This window comes from Formica exsecta, unplaced genomic scaffold (assembly GCF_003651465.1).
Source record: "Formica exsecta isolate Colony F162 unplaced genomic scaffold, ASM365146v1 scaffold90, whole genome shotgun sequence".
Lineage (NCBI taxonomy): Eukaryota > Metazoa > Arthropoda > Insecta > Hymenoptera > Formicidae > Formica > Formica exsecta.
The window spans coordinates 1028401-1048093 of NW_021853667.1; the positions used below are offsets into that span (position 1 = coordinate 1028401).

At 35.4% G+C, this 19693-nt stretch overlaps 1 protein-coding gene across 1 annotated transcript in view; it reads left to right on the forward strand.

The window, feature by feature from the left end:
* The window catches only part of LOC115244980, a 33127-nt gene that overhangs the window by 472 nt on the left and 12962 nt on the right, over positions 1-19693 (forward strand). The gene's annotated exons all lie outside the window — the stretch shown is intronic.

Consider the following 19693-nt stretch of genomic DNA (forward strand, 5'->3'; position numbering starts at 1 on the left):
CTCTTCCGGTAAGTCGATCGATTTACGTCGATTCGGCGGATGGGTGGGTGAAATCGCGCGCGGAGGGCGAATCGAATCGAATAAATGTACGGGGTGTCCGGTGATAGACTGTATCTTGCCGAAAAGTGAAATATGATTATTTCCTTGCACTCGATTAATGTAATAATGCTATATTTTTTCGCGCCTTTGGAAATTTTGGCATTAAATATGCCGGACCGAGTTTTAGGATCCTGTTAAAATAAACTTTAGCTTGAAATTGGCTATGGAATAAAGTACCCGATTTTGAACGTCATATTTCGCGTATTTCGCGGATTTTAGAATTTCGGCATGAAATATATGCTTGAGTTAAGATTCTCTTTTCATTTGAAAAATTGACTGAACAATAAGGTATTACTAGATATATTACTAGACGTCGAAATTATCGAATTGCCTTTTACATCAACGGTTTTTTGTTAAAGAGGAACTATTACACTTTTCGAAGAATGTCGTTGCGTGCACCAAATGCATCTATTACCGAACGCTCTACCCATATAACGGCTGTGAGTAAAAGTGATTAGGCGATATGGATATTTAATAGATGAATCGAAATATCTAAAAGAGAGTCTCTTATTTAAAATTCGATTCACACGAACAAGCCCTTCCAATTTCATTTATTTGTCGTAAATATACACTTATTATAGATATTAAATAGTCGTGCTGAGAGAGGAAGTGGAACTGAGAGATCCTATAACTTTCTTTGCTTAAGTCTTGTAAGCCTTTTACTAAAATTATAACGTTGATTGTAGTATAATGAAATAAAAAAAAAACGCCGTGAATACAGATTCCGTGAAAATCCACTCGACTATTGAATGTTAAAGAGCGAGATCCAATTAGCGTGTTGCTTGCTGGCCGATGAAATTTTCTATCGATCGAAGTCAGTGAGTGTAAGTGCAATTATTAGGGAGAGAGAGGAGGAGGGAAAGGGTTCGTTATAATCAACGAGAGTTGCAAATGGCGTGGGCGGTGACGCAGGGTGAACAGCCCGCAATATGTGTGAAAATATCGCTATTAAATACAACCCGGGGAAAATAACTTGATTTTTTGCTGAAATTCTTCTCGTAAATGACATAATATAATCTTGTATTTTTGAGAATATTGATGATTTGTTAAGAGAGTGTCTAAGATTCTTTAATTAAATTTTATAATAAAATTCATGATATAAATACAACTTATGAAATTTTGAACGTCTCAAAGTCATATAATATTGCCAAACCAACGTTTTTGTCTCTCATAATTTAAATTAGGAATTTTTAATTAAGCAAGTATTAATTAAGCTATTTTTATGGCAAAATTTTATTCTCAATTATCAAAACCGAGATCGTCGATGCATTAAATGGATAAAAATGTATAAATACTTTAAAGAGATTATTCGTGAGCGTATTAAAATTTTAATGATTTCAATCCTTGATTTAGTAATTCGTGTGATTTTTGCGTGGGCATAAATTTTAGGCGAAAGCGTAGACGTTAATTAATACAGCCGGAGCGCTCTCGTTCAGAACCGCGAGGTTGTCTCCATTGTCAGTCGAGGTCTTGACACATCAGGATATCTATCCTTGGGCGAACGAATCGAGGTCGCGGGATATATGCGTTATCGATGCACGCGATTTGTCAGACATCACGCCGTTCCGAGGCCGGCGTGACGTCGATCGTATAGAGAGGTTTAAGATCATGGTGCATAGAGTCGTTTTCTAATATCCGTTTCTACGGAGTCGACCCTAACGCGAGGCCTTTCTCCGCGAGGTTTGAATGCGAATCCAAGTTCGATATGCTTATATATTCTGTGTATCTCGGATCGGCAAATAATGTAAAGTTTAATATTCGAATATTTCTAATATTAAAATCAAGTACTTCGAGTACGAATCGTACAATTAACTTATTATTGGATCGATTTTCATTTTTAAAACACAATTGCTCATTTTCTCTCTCTTTCTCTCTCTGGCGCTCTTAATATCTTTAAAATTCGCGATCTTATCATTTCTTCCCTCTTTTATAAATAGCTTTGTTTTTTCCTTGGGGCTTAAAGAGAATAAAAGATGGTGTAAAGCTCCTAGCCGTTGCCGTTAAGTTCATTCGCGCGTGACCTGTGACCTGAAAGAGTACATACTCGACCGATCTTGACGGGCCCCTATTGTTGTCCCGCTGTGCCTTGATTTGATACGAGAGAGCCGAAAATGGTTCCGTCTGGATGGTTCGGTCTTTCGCTGAAAGATCAGCGTTAATCAGCGCTAATCAACGCTAACTCGATTTATGCCTAACGCAATTAAGTGGCAATAATTTAGCGTTAATCAGAGATAATTACATCGTCAACGTTAATCTAACGTCGATGAAAGAACGATATTTTTCTGCTTTAATCAAACGTTTACTTAAATTAGAAGATAATAATCGTGAGAATTAATGTGTCATTTTTTTGTAGTTTTTTATAATAGTTTCTCTATATAATTGTATAGTTTTATATTAATTACGCATTAATTAGTTTTTTGTTCAATGTTTTAATTATAATCGTAATCAATCTAATGCGAGAGATAGGTGTTTAAAAGCAACGATTGTACCATATACTATTTACAAGGAAATTTATTTCACACGCGAGATTATTTTTATTTTCTTGAAGTTCCTCTCTCTGTCTCTCTCTCTCTCTCTTTAAAGCCGTGGCGTTTAAAAGAAGTGAATTGCGACATAATCATAATGATACGCCGATCGCTTTCATCGATTCTCGCAAAGCCGGCTTCGTTGATCCCGTAATAATGAATAACCTTTCGAGAAATATTATGCGGTTGGGTCAAAGGTAAAATTCAACCGCGTATAATATTATTAACCGCGTCCTCGCGATATCGTTAATTATTGAGACGCGTTGTCTTTGTCCATCGCGAGGATCGATCGCTCGCTAACTCTTGACCTTCAATGAACTCACCTCGGATGTAACCTTTATACAGGGTTTTGTCGCGGTCAGAAACGATATTTTTATCGCGCATCCTCGACCCTTCGTTGCGACACTCGATCGATGCGTGCAACGTATTTATAAACGCGTTTCTCAATGAACATCGAGAAAATATGCCGTTCGATGATTATAATGTAAATGCCATGTATGTGCCTACGTTTCTTTAGAACCTTTATTTTTTTTATAGGGACACAAGTATGTTAGCTTTTATATCGATTTATATTCTTATATAGATATATTATTTCTTTGTAAGAAATAATATATGTATCGATTTTTTATTCTCGATTTTTTATTCTTTTATCTTTTATAAAGGAATAAAAAATCGAGAAAAAGAAAATTAGCAAATACACTACTTCAATCGGTATTATTAAACAAGTGATACGTCTCAATAATACAATAATATGTCATCGCACACTTGCGTAATTTTCTCAGAATAAAATTACCATCTCGTTTACGTGGTTTCTCTCTTTCTCTTTTTTTCGCATTCGACGAGTTACGGTATATCGGACCTCTCATTTCATCATTGTAAAAAATCCTGTTTGTGAAGAGGAATCCTGTGTCTCGTCCTCGCGTTTTCTTCGCGTCGCAAAACAGAGCCTTGAGTAGAAGCGATGTCTCGAAGAACCATTGTCTTCCTACGCTCCTACGCATGTTTGTCCTTTCGTCTCCTTTCTACTCTCCTTTTTTCGCATATATTGCACGGAATCGAGACCGCGAAAACAAAGAACATCGTATTCTCGACCGTGAAAAAGAGAAAAAAGATGTCGCCGATAAAAAAAGAAGCGAGCAGGGAATTTGGGCCAGAATTTTCGGTATACGATTTTTTATATAAATAATATTATATTCATATAAAATATATATATATATATTTGATAAATCGAATTGCAAAAATTTATATCTGCGAAAAATTATACTTTTATTTCAAGTTTCTTGCTCACGTATAGTCAATTATAGTTGAGTATTTTATGTAATTGTTTAAAATTAATTATTATTATGAAATGATTTAAATGACAAAATTATGAACTACATTTTACGCTTTGGGTGTATTTTTATTCGTGATTATTTTTATTTAACAATTTTTATTTAATATATTATATATTCTATTCAATTACGTTTTATTTTATAACGAATTTTGTTATTAAACTAATTAATTCTCTCCGTGACAATGATCCAAATAAATTCGTTCCGGATATTATTTTGCGACTGTATAGCAATACCGTTCGCTGTGCAACCGCAGATGTGACTTCCCTTTCGGCGAGCGGAGCCAGCCGGAAATTGGCGCGATCGGGATAGTGAGTCATCGTCTTCGTATTTTATATGGGGTGCGTCGATTGGGGTGCGTGTAACGTCGACGAAATTAATCAGCCGGAGATCGTGACTATCTCGTAACAGTGTAAGCGATCTCTCGTCATTCGAAACTCGATCAATACTTTCGATCAGGATGAGTCAAGTGTTCTTTTCACGATCTCGTCTTTAATTCGAAACAGATAATAGATACGTAATTACACATTTACAGATATTATTAATTACGAAAGTGGTGATTACTAGGCGTTTTTGACTTTCCGTTTCATATTTAATTTTTTTTTAAATTTAGATTTTTTATTTTGCTTATTGAATCGATAAAAATTGAATCAAATATTTCTATCGCGTATCGATTAAAATCCCGCGAATTCGGCACACTATTGCAGCTTGGATTAAACGTCGCGACTGGAACGCTTTAGTCTTGGTTGAAACGCGAACGAACGGGATAGTTGAAACGTTCACTGGAGAAGGCAAAATCGTTTTGTTTTTCCGACAGACTCGGTACGACCCTTTCTACTTTGGCGAAGAGTTTGCCTAAAAATACGACTGCGGTTCACCGAGACGAACGGAATTCCCTTCATTCCTCCTTTCCTTCGTTCGCCTCCGTTGAAACTGCTCGGATCATTGAGAGCTTCCCAAACTTTTCCTATACAACATTCAAATAATTTTGAAAATATCTAGTGTAAAAGTAATTAATATTGAAGCTAGAATAATTAAAAGTAGAACATGATTTTGCATGGTTCATATTTTGTGAATCGTTTTTGTCTTTCTTGCTAGTTTTACAATTCTTTAAATGTTAAATCGCGCTCTTTAAATCCGATGCGCGCGAGCGTAATTTGGAATTTTCTCGTTCCGCAAAACGATATCGAGTTCGCGACCGAGGATAAAGAACGAGGAAAAGGAGGAAGGAGCGACAGGGCCATATACCGAGAGTGACTAAACAGGGATCACGATGGTCGATGACGCCGAGACCGCGGCTGAGGCTCGTGGGAGCGTTTGTTTCTTCGTTCTTTAACCGCTTGTGCTCCTCCGTCGTGCATCGCGGAGATGCAATGCAGAGCGCATCGGAAGTCGCGCGCTTTCTCCCGATTATAGATTCCCCGATGGATTTCGAGGCGATCCTTCCTCGCTGGAAATTTTACGGAAGCAGTAAAATTACAATTATAGAGGCAGTTAATTAGTTGGAAATTTAGAATTACAAAGTTAATTAATTAGGGAGGTGGATAATTAATTAAGATTTTATTTTTCTTTGATGATTTAGATTCTGATACCAGGAAGATAGATGATAGCATTTTATTTTTAACATACAAGGGTGCGAAGAGATTGTTGGACTAAAAGATTTGAAAATTCTATATAATTTTTGCTATATAATATATGCTTTAAATCTAATCATTATTTTTATCATCTTATTCAAAGAATTAATAAGAGCTTCAATCAAATTTTCGATCGAAAAAGAAATCGAAACGTCATTTCATGCGTTTCTCATTTACCTTTTTTAATGGAATCGGTAGTTTTCACGATGAACGAAAGTAAATGGCGAGTCGCGGATAAGAACCTTGAAATTAAGACCGCATTTCGCGGCACGTGAACCACAACTCCATATTGAAAAGACATAAATTGTTACGCGTAATAACATTTGAGAGATGAAAGGAAATGAAGATATTAAGTGTGAACAGCAGAACGAAATTTCCGGAAGAAAAGAACATTTCTTCGTTCGATAATTTCATTTTGATGTAAATTGCATATTAGTTTTTCTCTAATTACGCATTATTCGTATCACGGTTATTATTTGCGCAGCTTTTCCCTTATCTTGATCATAATTCGCACATTTTATCATTTTACGTTTCAGTTCGCGGCGATTCAAAGCATATATTATTTCAAACAACAACTAAGCTTAATTAAAGGAAATTTTAGTTAAATTACTTAATATTTAATAATTCAAAAATTTTCTATTTTACACGGAATAATGTTGAACTCATTATTTTGATTTAATTAATTAAATATTTTATAATGATTAATACAAGAGGAACGTAAAGGAAAATCAACTCTTATTTGATATATCTATTAATTATTATATATTTATTTATCTGTCTAAATGTTTAAATCTTGATAATACAAATCTTTTTCAATATCGTCTTATATTTTATTCCATAAATGATAAATCCGCATATTGCTTTGTACGACAACTTGTACACACGATATATCCAACTCAATGTACTCCGTTTAAGGTCTCGCGATTACATTTACCGCCAGTTTTATGCGGGATTCGATATCGTATAGGCAGTAGTTGGAGTGAGGAGGGGAGGATGGTGTGCTTGGCCCGCGTGGACCAAGGTAATCCAGTGCGAAAGCGAGAGGCACACGCACTGGCTGAGGAAGAATCGGCAGAAAAGGAGAGACAGATAAAGAGAGAAAGACGGGAGGAACCGGTGCCGGTGCCGGTGCAAGGAACCGGAGGATCACGGACGGATGATTGAGGCTCCACGTCACGAACGAAGTGGATCATTGTCTCTCGGTGTACAAATGTCACACGAGGCGATCGGTTGGATAGTATGAAATCACAGGGAAAGGTCTATCTAGGTCTATCTATAATGAATAACAGTAATTAATGGCAGTTAATAGTTAGAAAGAGTCACGACGTGTGATTTGACGAAGGATGAAAGAAATTACGAAGCGGCTAACAAACTATCGCTTGTTTCGATAAATGCTCATTAATTTATATCTATACAGAGTGTCTGTAAAAATTCGATGAGTCATCTTTCATTTATGGATGAATCATGAAGAATTTCCGATTAATTTACACGGTATTACTTTAATCTCAAGTTAGCTTGATTAAATTTTTAAAGAGATAAGTTTTAAAACTTTCAAAAACGTATTTTCTTTTTGATTAAAAAAGAATTTTTACAGGAATATTAATATATGATTTGTAATATCTTTTACAGATATAGTATATATGTATAACGACAATTTTTATTAATGTTTTAATTGATTTACCTATGCATTGAATTATTGGTTTGCACGCGTTTTCGCGGTATTATTATTTTTTTCACCGACGATTTCTCGAAAAGCCTTCGGGTGCGGATCCGTGACGAGCGGTCGGTCGTTGAAATGGGTGTATACCTGTGAGAATATATTCACGGATCCTCTCTTCGGTTGTTCAGCCAGTGGAACAGGGAGAAACTACCGGACACGACGCGCATCTTGGGTAACCCGGTGTTATGTCGTAATATCTCGCGCCGCGTTCGAACGTATAGTCGAATGTGTACGAGGTGTATCAAGAACGATATATCTAGCATTTAGACTCTCTTGTGATCTCGGCGAGATCGTCGTGGGCGTACAGGGCATCACAAAATCGTAGGCTAGAGGCAAGAAACGGGTTAACTCATGATATACCCCGTTCAATAGAGTCGAGCTATTAAAGTCACGAATGTCGTTAAATTTCGACAGCGTGTAAGTTGTTTTTTAGATAATACGAGTTATTTAAGAAGATGCGAAAATATATATAAACTGATGTAAAATTTAACCAAGTTTTCGAAAGTGGATCTAAATTACTTGCGAAATAGACGAATAAATTATTTTGCATTTTGGGAAGGAAAAAGTATTACAATTCAAAAGAATCTCTGCGAAATTTGCAATAAATCAAAACTCAAAATTACAAATTTTTATTTGGTTTCTTATTTTTTGAATAAAGTTCACGCTATGTAAAATAAGCACGCAAGATACACATATATACGTGGCAGTTATTTTAAGATATTGCTGCACAAGACGTATAGATTTATACATATTTTCTATGCAGATGCGTTTATCATTCGATTAATCTCTGACAACGATAGAAGAAAAAAGTTGATGGCATTAAGATGGGGCAACCAATTATTGATAATGAAGGAATATTATTATTAAGAAAATATATACTGTGTGTTATTTTTATCTTATTTTTAAATTTTTTTTTAGAAAAATATACGCATAAACTTATATACGAATTATGTATCGTATCATTATATATATACAGACTGTTTACATGATTGCTACAGTTGTTTTGCAGTTCGAAAAGTTTGAGAAAAATGCCCTCGATCGAGTTCTATCGCAGTACAGTAAACGATAATAGTGATGTAAAATCGATTACTATTTCCCGTATCAGGCAATGCTTTTAACGATTTCGTGTATGATGTCGGCCCGTTTACAAGCGTTTTATAGCTATCGTATCTCTTGCACAACCCGTTAAAAGATCTGGAAGAGAGAAAGAGAGAGAGAGAGAGAGAGAAAGAAGCGCACTGGATGATAAAGTTATGAAATTTTATTCGTACAACCGAACCGCGATTATCTCCGTTATTATCTTTTGATTACGTTACGCAAAACCTGCACCGCGCTAATGGGCGCATTACGCGCATTTATTATGTTAAATATATCGGTGTATTGGTACATTCGAGTCGAGTAGGGATAAAATATTGGAGGAATTATCCTCGAAGATGTCGTTCCGTTTTCAAAAATTAAGATTATCGTGCCACAATATTTAAGTCAATAGTTTTTAAATTAAAGGAATGAGACACAAAATTTTCAATATTTGATTCGGAGATTTACAAGTTATTATTCTTAAAAAATCTTTATGCTATATACAAATATTAATCAATTATAAAAGTTAGTAAAGTTAAACATTTTAATTATAAAAATTATATATAATTTTCTGATAAAATTCTCATTTATTTTTTTGAAAGTATAATATTTGTATTTTTTATTGAATATCTTGAAAATATTAAAAATCGCAAACCCGTCGATAGCTCGCTTGCTATTCACGGTGATCCAGAATGGCAGACTGTCTTCGCAGCATCCGATGCGTACGCGCGTATCAGTGTCAGTAGTCGCGGACGACTCGACTTTATAGCTCCGTCGTCGCTGTCGATGTCCGGGGTGCTCCTGCTGCAGCAAACAGGATGACACGGGGACAGACCAACGGGAATCTCGGCGCGAGCAAAGACCGACGAACTGTCCGCCCGCCCGTTCGCTGTTTGCTCGCTGCAGGTTGCATAACGGTCCGCGCAGCATCCAGTATGCAGTATTCGATGCCGGGAGAAAAAGGGACGCGCGGAAAGCGGAACCAATACTCGCATGCACAGGGTGTCTCACCGGACCGTCAACCGTTAATGGTATTGAATGTTGGATGAATTCCAGCGCTCGAATATTTCGTAGCGAAAATATCGAAAAATTCATGATTCGCGACGCATTGTGTATATTTCGATTTTAAATACATTCGAAAATAAAAACACTGAATTGTTAAATAATAAAACTCCGTTAAGTTATGCGATTTTAGAAAAAAATTTAGTTCGCGAAAAGCTCTACAATTCATCCTTTAAAATTCGAAAGCTATTGACGTTTCGTAGGGTTTTGAAGAATCTACCATTAAAGGTGGATCTGATAAAGACGCCCTGTATACGCATCGTTGAGCTTGTCGATTCTTATCGATCGCGCAAAGGGTTATCGCTCTGCGAGAGAACTTCGAGTGTTCCATGTAGATATCTCACCGCGCAAAATTTTTATTCTCTTCGCTGTTATAATAATAATAATTATTATTATTATTGATTCTTTCCGCGAGAGAGCGGAAAAATAATTAATCATAGAATGCGTAAGCGCTTCATCCTTTGCGCGAGGCGCAATGGTGAAAGTCCGCGTGAAGCCTTAGTAGAAAATATATGTGTCTATACATTATTAATATTCGTCTTGACCCAATAAACGTAGTGAATAATCATATGCGTCGCTTCCTTCGCGCGATAACTGACCAGCCATCGTGTACACTCCGTTTTGCAATTTTCGCGGATACTGTCGGATAACGTGCAAAATTAGTAAAGCTACGCACGTCGTAAACAGTTTATCGCCGCAGACTCGTTTACCTTGATGAGCTCAAAATCGTGTTTGCGCGCACATTAATTTAACAAAGACCGTGATGATACAGGATCATCGCCGAATACGAATTCGACGATCAGATTACGTATTAATTAGATAATACACGTGTTGCTCTTGAGTGAATTATCATAAAATGAATTATCAAAAACCTTACGCCTTGTGTGTGTGTTTACTCGCGGATCGTGATGTTATAGAATTTTCTTATGTTGTCAGATAACCGCGCTATCGTGTTCGCTAATATCAGTCATTTGCTTAAATCAAGGCGAAATTGCACGCCACGAAGTAACCTGTTAAATTTATTATAATTCACCGGCCCAGCCAAGCAGAACTCTGGCGACAGTTCATTAACGTGGGAAACTTTACCTTGCAACCGTGACCGAACGCGGAGATTCGTAAGAGATAATTTTTTTTTTAAAGGAACAAAAAAGCAAAATAACAGCTTTTGTTCCCCAAATTCTACAGTTCTTATAATCATATGCATACGACATTAATTTTCCAATTAATCAAAAGAGTTAATTAAGATTATTGGTAACGCGTTGCTTTTTGATCACATTTTAAGGGGGAAAAAAAAAAAAAACGGAATAATAAATAAGAACAGTTTTTATAGGAAATCGAAATTTATTTGCGAGCGATCGAAATTGGGATGTAAGAGATATTAATGATCAACGATGAATTCCACCTGAAGCGATAGCTAGTTTGGCTCCTAGTCGATGGTCGATGGTCGATGGTCGACGGTTGAACGGTACTACACAGAGACACACGGCGATTTTTCTCTCTCTCTCTCTCTTTCTTTCTCTTCCTTTCTCAATCTTCTTCACGCGTATGTTATGCTCTTTGAACCTTCTTTAAAATCCCGCTGAAGTCTCTAAGGTGGACTCTCTTCAAGGTTCGATTCGTCCAACCGCAAACGACTTCCTTCACAAACGTCGTTGCTTCTTCTTCTTCTTCTAGCAACGTCGCTGCGAAGCGATGCGAGATGTTTGTCTCTGCTTTCAATTAATCTCACCTTAAGGTACGTTGAACCATCCACGAAGTAGATGTTGCCTGTACTTGGTCGTGATACGCGTTGTAGGTCGTAGCTAATATTCGTCGACGAGATTAACGACACCTCTGGGAAGTGGAAGTCATTTTACGCTCGCGTGATTTATTATCTCGTATATCCTTGTAGAAACCGAATATCTCGTCATTTTTTTGTATACTTATTCATTATTATATTACAAGGACGATTATAGATATATTTCTTAAATTAACTTATGTATGAGTACATTTTTATTACGCCACTAGTACGCGATAATAAAATGTTTCTCTCTCCCTCTCTCTCTCTCTCATTTTATATCTTTAATATTTTTTTTACGAAAATATTTACAACGATGACATATTAGATAAAATTTTCTGATGTTTTCCTGAACCGCGATATATCGCAGCAAGGATAGTTTATATGTTCATATTTTAAAATTAATTTATTGATTTTAAAGCAAAAACGATTAAAAACGCATGTCCAATACGTGACAATCAAGCGGCGCGTGTCTTGCATTTCGCATAATTGACATAAATATCAATTTTCCTTCGACTAGTGCTGTCATGGACGAATCCCGAGTCCGTTAGACACGGAGAAACGTGCAACAGGAATTTCTGCCGGCATTAAATTTTCATTAGACGCAATTAAATTCGTATCATTCTGCTCTCTGAAGGGGCTTACAAAGCGGGAAAGAGAAAGGACACGAGTAAAATCGCTGTAGCACGACCGTGGAAGATGATCATTAAAAAGTTATACGCGTCGCACGCGTTAATAAATATTTGCTGATTGATCGAATACACTTTATAAAAGCGTCCTTCGCGTGTGCAGAATGCGATCGATCGTTGCAAGCGCGTATTAGAAATTTCAGTTGCAGACGGAACTATGACATTTGTGAAATATAGATGCTACACTCGAAGCAGAACTCGACGAGGGAAACTTTTCAAGGGAGCGTGGAAAATTTTTCATGGGTTATTCACGCGTGAAATGTCGAGGTTAACGCTCTTCGGATATTTTCGATAAGGATTAAATGCGTTTCAGTGAAATATCGTGTCATTATATTCTTGACATTCTTATTTCCGGAAAAATTATGCAAATTTGAAGGCGACAAAGGTTTGATTAGAGGAAAGAAAATACTTTTATCACTAATATATTTTATATTACTATTTATATTTCTATAGTTGGTGAATTATTTGGTGAGGATCGGTAAAAAGATTCATCTTTTATAAAATTTTGAAATTTTTGAGAAATGTTTGTACGCTCTAACTTCCGCAATTTTTTTATAGCTGTAATAATTATTCTTATTATATTCTGCACTAAAATATATATAGTAACGTTATTTCTTAGTAACTTTTCTTTCGTAAAATTGATCATAAAATTAGAATATAACGCATAATTTCAAAAAATAATTACGTCAAAAATATTAAAAATTATGTTCTTTTAATATATCGAGATTTGTCTGCTTTATGAAGATCTTTTACGAAACACCGATTTTCCAAATCCACTTATATGTAACAATAACTAATAGATTACCTGCGCGATTTAAAAATTGGCTTTATAAGAGCGAGTAAAAGGATCTCGGCTTATAGAAGGATAAGAAGGAAAAAAAAGTGTCGTAACGAATCGAGGATGACGACTCGCGACCTCCATAACGCTCGTCAGTCTGCGTCCTTGGCTTCACCAATGATGATATAACAATCAACGCTCTATGCTGCTGCGAAATCTCGATAATTCGCGTGGCACGTGCGATCACCCCGTTGTAAAAAATCAAAAGGAAGTCGTGTTCTTTCAACATCCTCAATCAGAAAAGAAACGAAATCGACACAAAAATTGCTTTCGGTGAGAAATTATAAATTCGTTATGAGAGGATAATATGATGAATCAGAAATGACGTAACGGAAATGAAGTCCTTAATAAGTATATCAATGTCGCACTGCTTAAAACAGCTTTTTAAACATATAATTTATATGTGCAATAATATAAAAATATATCTTATTATTATATAAATTTTTCTCCTACGTGATTTTTATTTTATTATTCCAAGAAACTTCTAAGCCATACGTATATAATTAAAATTTATTGTATCCAATTACATCTATTCTGTAAAAGATTCGTTCTAAAATTGCCCAATGCTGATTTCGACCGATTACGGAATACGTATATAATTTCTTTATTCTTCAAAAAAATTGACATGTGCTGATGAGAATCGATATATGGGCAATGTATGACTTCGAGCGATGCACGTGAAACATTTATCAATATGAATGAGAAAGAGAGAGAGAGAGAGAGAGAGAGACCGTTATTTATTTTCTAAATATCTATTTCGTGGACGCGGAAGATAATTTATTATTGCTCGCTCACGCCGATATTCTTACACACCGGAAACCTGCAGCTGAATTAATACACAGCTGAGAGATGACGGACGGGCACTTAGAGAAACGCCATTCGTCATCCAGCTTATCGGACTTGTTCCCGCAAGGGGAAAATTATAAATGCATTTTCATTGCGCGCCGCGCCATTGTTGTATCGTAAATCGAGGCCGCATTAAATCATGAGGATTCAGAAAAGAAAGGATGGAAAGTTGTGCCGCTGTAGCAGGATCGTGTTCCTGTGATCGTGGCAGGTCGTTTGCTTGTCTCGTTGGTGCAATCGTCATGCGATGCGAGAGATTGTAGTTTAGAAAAAAAAAAAATGCGGTGAAAACATCTGCGATGTCGAATGCGCATCTTGATATGGCCGGACATAAAGATTAAATGGATAACATTAATGGAAAAAGGACAAATAAAAGAGACAGTAAATGCGTGTGCGAGATTTTGATATGCGATTATATGATGAATACACGATGAATACAAATTATGAAACATTTAAAGAGTATTAATGGTTATAAAATGTTTTTAACATCGTATTATATGATCTTCAATCATCGTTTTTACAATTTTTTTGTGGTTTTTGTTATTTGAGTTATTAAACATGTCTAATGTGGGTGAAGTTCAATCTATGAAAATTACCAAACATATCGCGGAATCATAAAAGCGTAAATAATTAGAAAATCATGCACAATTAAACGCTCTCGAATGTTTTACCGTTCACGAATTTTTTTTAGCAGCCTGAAATCTGACGAGAACGTGAAAGGAGATTATGCAAAATACACGGAAACAATACCGAGGAATAGTATCGAGAGAAAAATACGGCTTTTATTCGTTTAGTCTCACGATTGCTACAAGCGATTTATCGCCGCGTTTTGTTAGAATTTTACAATTTTGTCGAAATCACAATGCAATCCACGCGCGAATATTTTCCCAAAAAGGACGATTGATCGAGAAGAAATAAAGCAAATAAAGCAAAGAAAAGTTCGAAAAAGAATTATCGTGGAATCTACACGCGAAAAATGAGAGGATCGAATCCTTCGTGAGAGCGATCTTCGCGTATCTCTTCCTTTTGTTCTCGAAAATACACGTCTCATTACATGTACGTGTAACGATTTTACGAGGCTGTCAAGTAAACCGAATCATAGTGCTTAATATCGGACTCGCGGAGGAAGTTTCAGCAATTTGCGATACGTAATATTTCTCATTTTTTAACAAAAAAAAAAAGAAACATTTTCTACTTATTAAGGATACCTCTTTACTTAACAAGTATAAAATACAGCGCATTTGTCTATACTCAATTTCAGACTAATATGCAGCATTTATATTAGCACTCAAAAAAGTGGTTTTGCAACTACAGCAAAAATTTTCTGGGTGCGCAAAATTAACTGAGGTACATAAATGATTAGCAAATACTGTGATATCGCATATGTTTCGCATTTAATCAATCTAAGTGACAGAGACAGAATTTATATCTGAACTGTTTGTGAAATTTAGAAAGAATGTTTTTCTGTGGCGCCTATCCATGTTAAGGCCAATCATACTTGTTATAAAGTTTGGCTGTGGTAGACAGAAAAAATTAGCGGCAAGAAACAAATGAATATATAATCCTCACGTCTAACATATTTGTATAACGCGCTCAATCTATCTAGCTCTTTTAAACAATTTTTCTCAATTTTTCGATGCTGCAGTTATAATTGGCAGTTATATTTCTCACAAAGATCGTTCTAGCTGTAGTATCGAAACTCATATTTATCCAATGCAGTGATTAACATTTGGCAATGGGACCTAAATTTTCTAGAAGATATTATTAGAATGTTGCTGCTATAAATTCTATATGTAACAGACAATATTCTAACAGATACAAAAAATAGCGATAAATTTTTGTTGTGACACCTAGAAATCTATCTATATCAGCAAGACATTTTTTTGAGTGAGTCATTTATAAGCTCGATATTTTTTCTTGCATTTCGACAATTTATAATATCACGTATTTCGCATATCACTAAAATAAAATATGAGAAATATACTTGAACCTGTCCTTTTGGAGGGGAGGGGGGAAAATTCAATCGCAACTATAATTAAATCCGTCTGACTTACGCGCGGCGATCCAGCTTCATAAGGCGGGAAGAACTTCTCTGCAGCGGTATAACGCGTACAACTTTTCTCTTATGTAACGTAGACCGGAGTTTCTGCTCGGTGTAGCGTGCACGCACAGCAGGCCGCCTCCAGGGAGCAAAACTGACGGACGGAGGAGGCATTGTCTCTCGGGCGCGTTCGGTAAACTTATCCTCTTTGTTTGCCGTAAAGCCAGGGAAGACCGGAATCCGGGACGACCCCCCGAATCTCCTTCTCTCTGACAAAGCACGTGACACTCTACTAACTTCGATAATGATCGTTAACCTTTCGCTGACGATTGTTACACACAACTGTGGTTATTACGAAGAGGACAATTCTCTTTCTTACTACTTTGTGCGGGTAAATTAATTTGATTTATTTGTTATATAATATACATTTTCTTTATTTTATAATTGACGTATAAAAGATTTTAGATGTATTATTATACATTTTTCAATTTTGTTATAAATTTTGTTGGTTAAAAAGTCTTTTCGATATAAATTTTTATGTAAATATTTGTACAAAAAAAAATGGAAGGTCGCAGTTTAATATAGCTTATGTAATGCGTTCCAATTTGTAGAAGTGTCAAACGTGTGAAGGGAAATTTGCGTTAATTTAATTCCGCTCAGTTTGCACAAGAATACAGAGATAATGACTAGCGTAATATGCATCCGCGCAAAAGTGTAACTGCAACGCTGCAAAAAAATGCGGTACGTGACATTTAATCTTCTTTCGAGCAAACTATTTTTCAAACATAAGCGTCAGAACTTTGCTTTTTCTAAAAATGTCGTATCACACAAGATTAACTCACGTATATAGATTTTATTTTATTTATTCTTATACAGAGATATATACAATATTAATTTTCACCTTTGATCTTTATTTTTATAAAATCTTAGGTGAATTAAAAATAATTATTTTGAAGAATACTTTCAAAGGTCAAATGCTATGAGATGTCTAAAACAGAATCATATTGTCCTTGCTTAGAGAAAAATGTCAAGGAAAAAGGCAGGAAAAATCGGAGCTAGGCAATCGCCTTGCAACATCATAATTATCGCGTTTGTTATTCATCTCGCGTATTGTTGTTCCTTTTTTTTTTTTTTGTACTGACTCTGAGAATCATACAAGCTGGCTCAACGAAAGTGACATCATATTCTCCGGACGAGCCAGTTCTCATTGAATCTAATACCGGTTTCCTCGAGTCGGCCGGAGAACCTTCGTCGGTTCGTTTGACACAATCGTCGGGTTAGGTCGTAACTTTAGGAGAACGGATACACAGACACACACGTGTTTAAGTTCTTACTTCTCTCTCTTTTCTCTTTTTCTGATTTTAATAGACGACGAGCGACGCGCGCCGCCGTGCCGTCTTTCCGAGACACCTGATAGAAAAACCCCCATAATTAGCCTCGTAATTATTATGAATTAGTCTCGCAAAAACGCGAATTAAACGCCGAGTAAAATACGGCTTCGCGTGGCTTGTGGAAGCGGTTTTACAGATTCGGGACCAGTTCTTCGGGAACTGGGGGATTAATTTACTTTACGACGAGGTAGCATTTTAATCACGTAACTCGGAAATTATGTATTTTGCGACTGATGCAGTAATGTAAGTTCGGTTGCTCGGTAAAATAAGGGTAATATCGGTCTCCTTTTTTAATCAATCCTTCCTTTAAAAAAATGTCAGCGGGAGATTTTATTTAGCACAATTTTTCAATCATTAACATTACATATCTTGCAAATAAGTCTCAAAATTTTGTTAAACTAAAATTTATACAAAATTAAGTGAATAACATAGTTTTGTTATTTGCGTTAAAATAACGGTTTCTAATTCTTCTTCAATTTAAGTAAAATTACATAACGCTATTCTAATATTTTTTATCATATATAATGTTATACAAATTTAATGATAAAATATATTATTGCAATAAGAAAAAATCCCATATTGTAAAAACTTGTATTTTTCCGTTGTATTAATGAATTATTCTCAGACACATTCTCAGAGCTCATCTACGAACGATGAGCAAAATCAAGTAAATTCTCAGATTATATAATTGATAATTAAAGAAAAATACCGTAGATTCCCTCTTTTTCTCGCCACGGCGGGAGGGGGAGTGACGCAGGAAGGGCCTTCACCTTTCATTCTGAAGTAACTGTACAACTGTGGAAAGTTAGGGAATGGATGACAGAAGCAAACAGCTGTTGTCGTAATCTCGAAGTTCGATTACGTGTTGGCGACGGAAATAATCTCTGATAACGCTAATAACCGTAATAAATACGTAACTAAGAGAAGTTACTGCGCTCTCGCAATTAATCGCGCACCGTCGGAATTAAAGAATGATCTCGCAAACACGTTTGTCCATTTTAGATGTTTATTTTATTTTCGAGGCGAGTCTCTTATAAATTCAATCTCTTCACTGCCTATTCTATTAATTTTTATTAAATTTCTTTGAAATGATTTTTAATATCTTTTTACTTTAAGCTATTAATATATATGCATATATCTCAGTCAGTTATTAAGTAATCTCTAAATTATTTCCTTATTATTTAAAACGCACTATTGTATATGAGAAGAGGTTTAATATAAAGAAATTTTCTCTCTGTGCTATATTATTTCGAGTAATACCGGCACGTTGGTAAAACTGATAACTTTTCATTAAACGCCATTGTTAATTAACGCGACGTTTTGTTGGCGATGTAGAAATAGACATCCAACAGTGAGAAAGAAATCTCGGCGCACACAATGGAGGAGACGCGATGAGAGTTCTAATGAAATTGCTGGAGCGGAAACGCAACAGAAAACGTCATTAATGTCGGCGCAGCGAACAATTATTGTTGTTTATGAATTATAAATTATTAATTATTACGACTATCTTTGATCGCACGACTATCTTTGATCATTACCTATTCCTTAATTAGAAAACAGGATTTTTGCACACTGAATACACATTAGCAACGACGTACACAGAAAACAACTTTAAAATATCAAACTTGATATTTTTTAAACAATTTAAAGACGATATTTTTTTTTAGCGAGAATAAATAAACGTTGATATTTTCCGTATTATAAGCAAACAGAGATGGAAAGCATTTGTCTTTTGCAAATGAATGTTGGATTTAGAAATAAATAATAAAATCTTATTCTTATGTATATCTAAAAATATAATCAAATCTATTTTTAACAAAATTTCTATTTTGTGCTATTTGCAGTAAGATATTTAATATTGATGATTATAAAGTTGTGAAAGAAGATGAAACCTAATCAAATTTGTACTAGGGCGAAATCGATTTCGAAATTAGAGAAAGGACAATTTGCAAAATCTGGCAATCATTCTATATATTGTGCGGGAACAAGATTATTAGTCACACAATATTGTTTTGAAATCTTATTGTTTACCAAACGGATCGTTAGTTTTGAACATGAAATCGATGCGTACAAAATTCACGAGGGATCAATGTAATATATCCCTTGGACGGATGTGCGTGCGAAGAATGGCCGAAGTTGTGCGTGAAAGAGAAAGAGAGGATTGCTTACGTAAGAAATCGGTCGGCCGCTTTCGTTTGTTCTTAAACACACACGCTTAATAGTTATTCGCCGCGGAAGCGAATCCGTTTGGAAATTCAATTTCTATCATTTAGCTGAATCGAGAAACCACAGAAGACGCAGAAAACGCGCTTCGCAAGAGCAATATCGATTAAGATCTGTACACGCGATCTATGCGGCCGAAACGAGTTTGACTCTTTTTTTTTTTCGCACAGAAATGCGCTCGGTGAAGTGCCGATCTTCTTTCGCACGACGATATTTCACGTTTCATATTTAGATTAATTGAAAGATTCTTTTATTATCACGGAGCTTAATGCAAGAATGATCCAGTTTACTTTATTAGAATTTGAAAAAAGTTTATGTAGTTAAATGCATTTACAAGTATAAAATTAATTTTCTTTTAATTAAAAAAATATATAATAAAGTTTAATAAAATTTTTAATTAATTGTATGAATAGACAAAAATTATATATATATATATATAT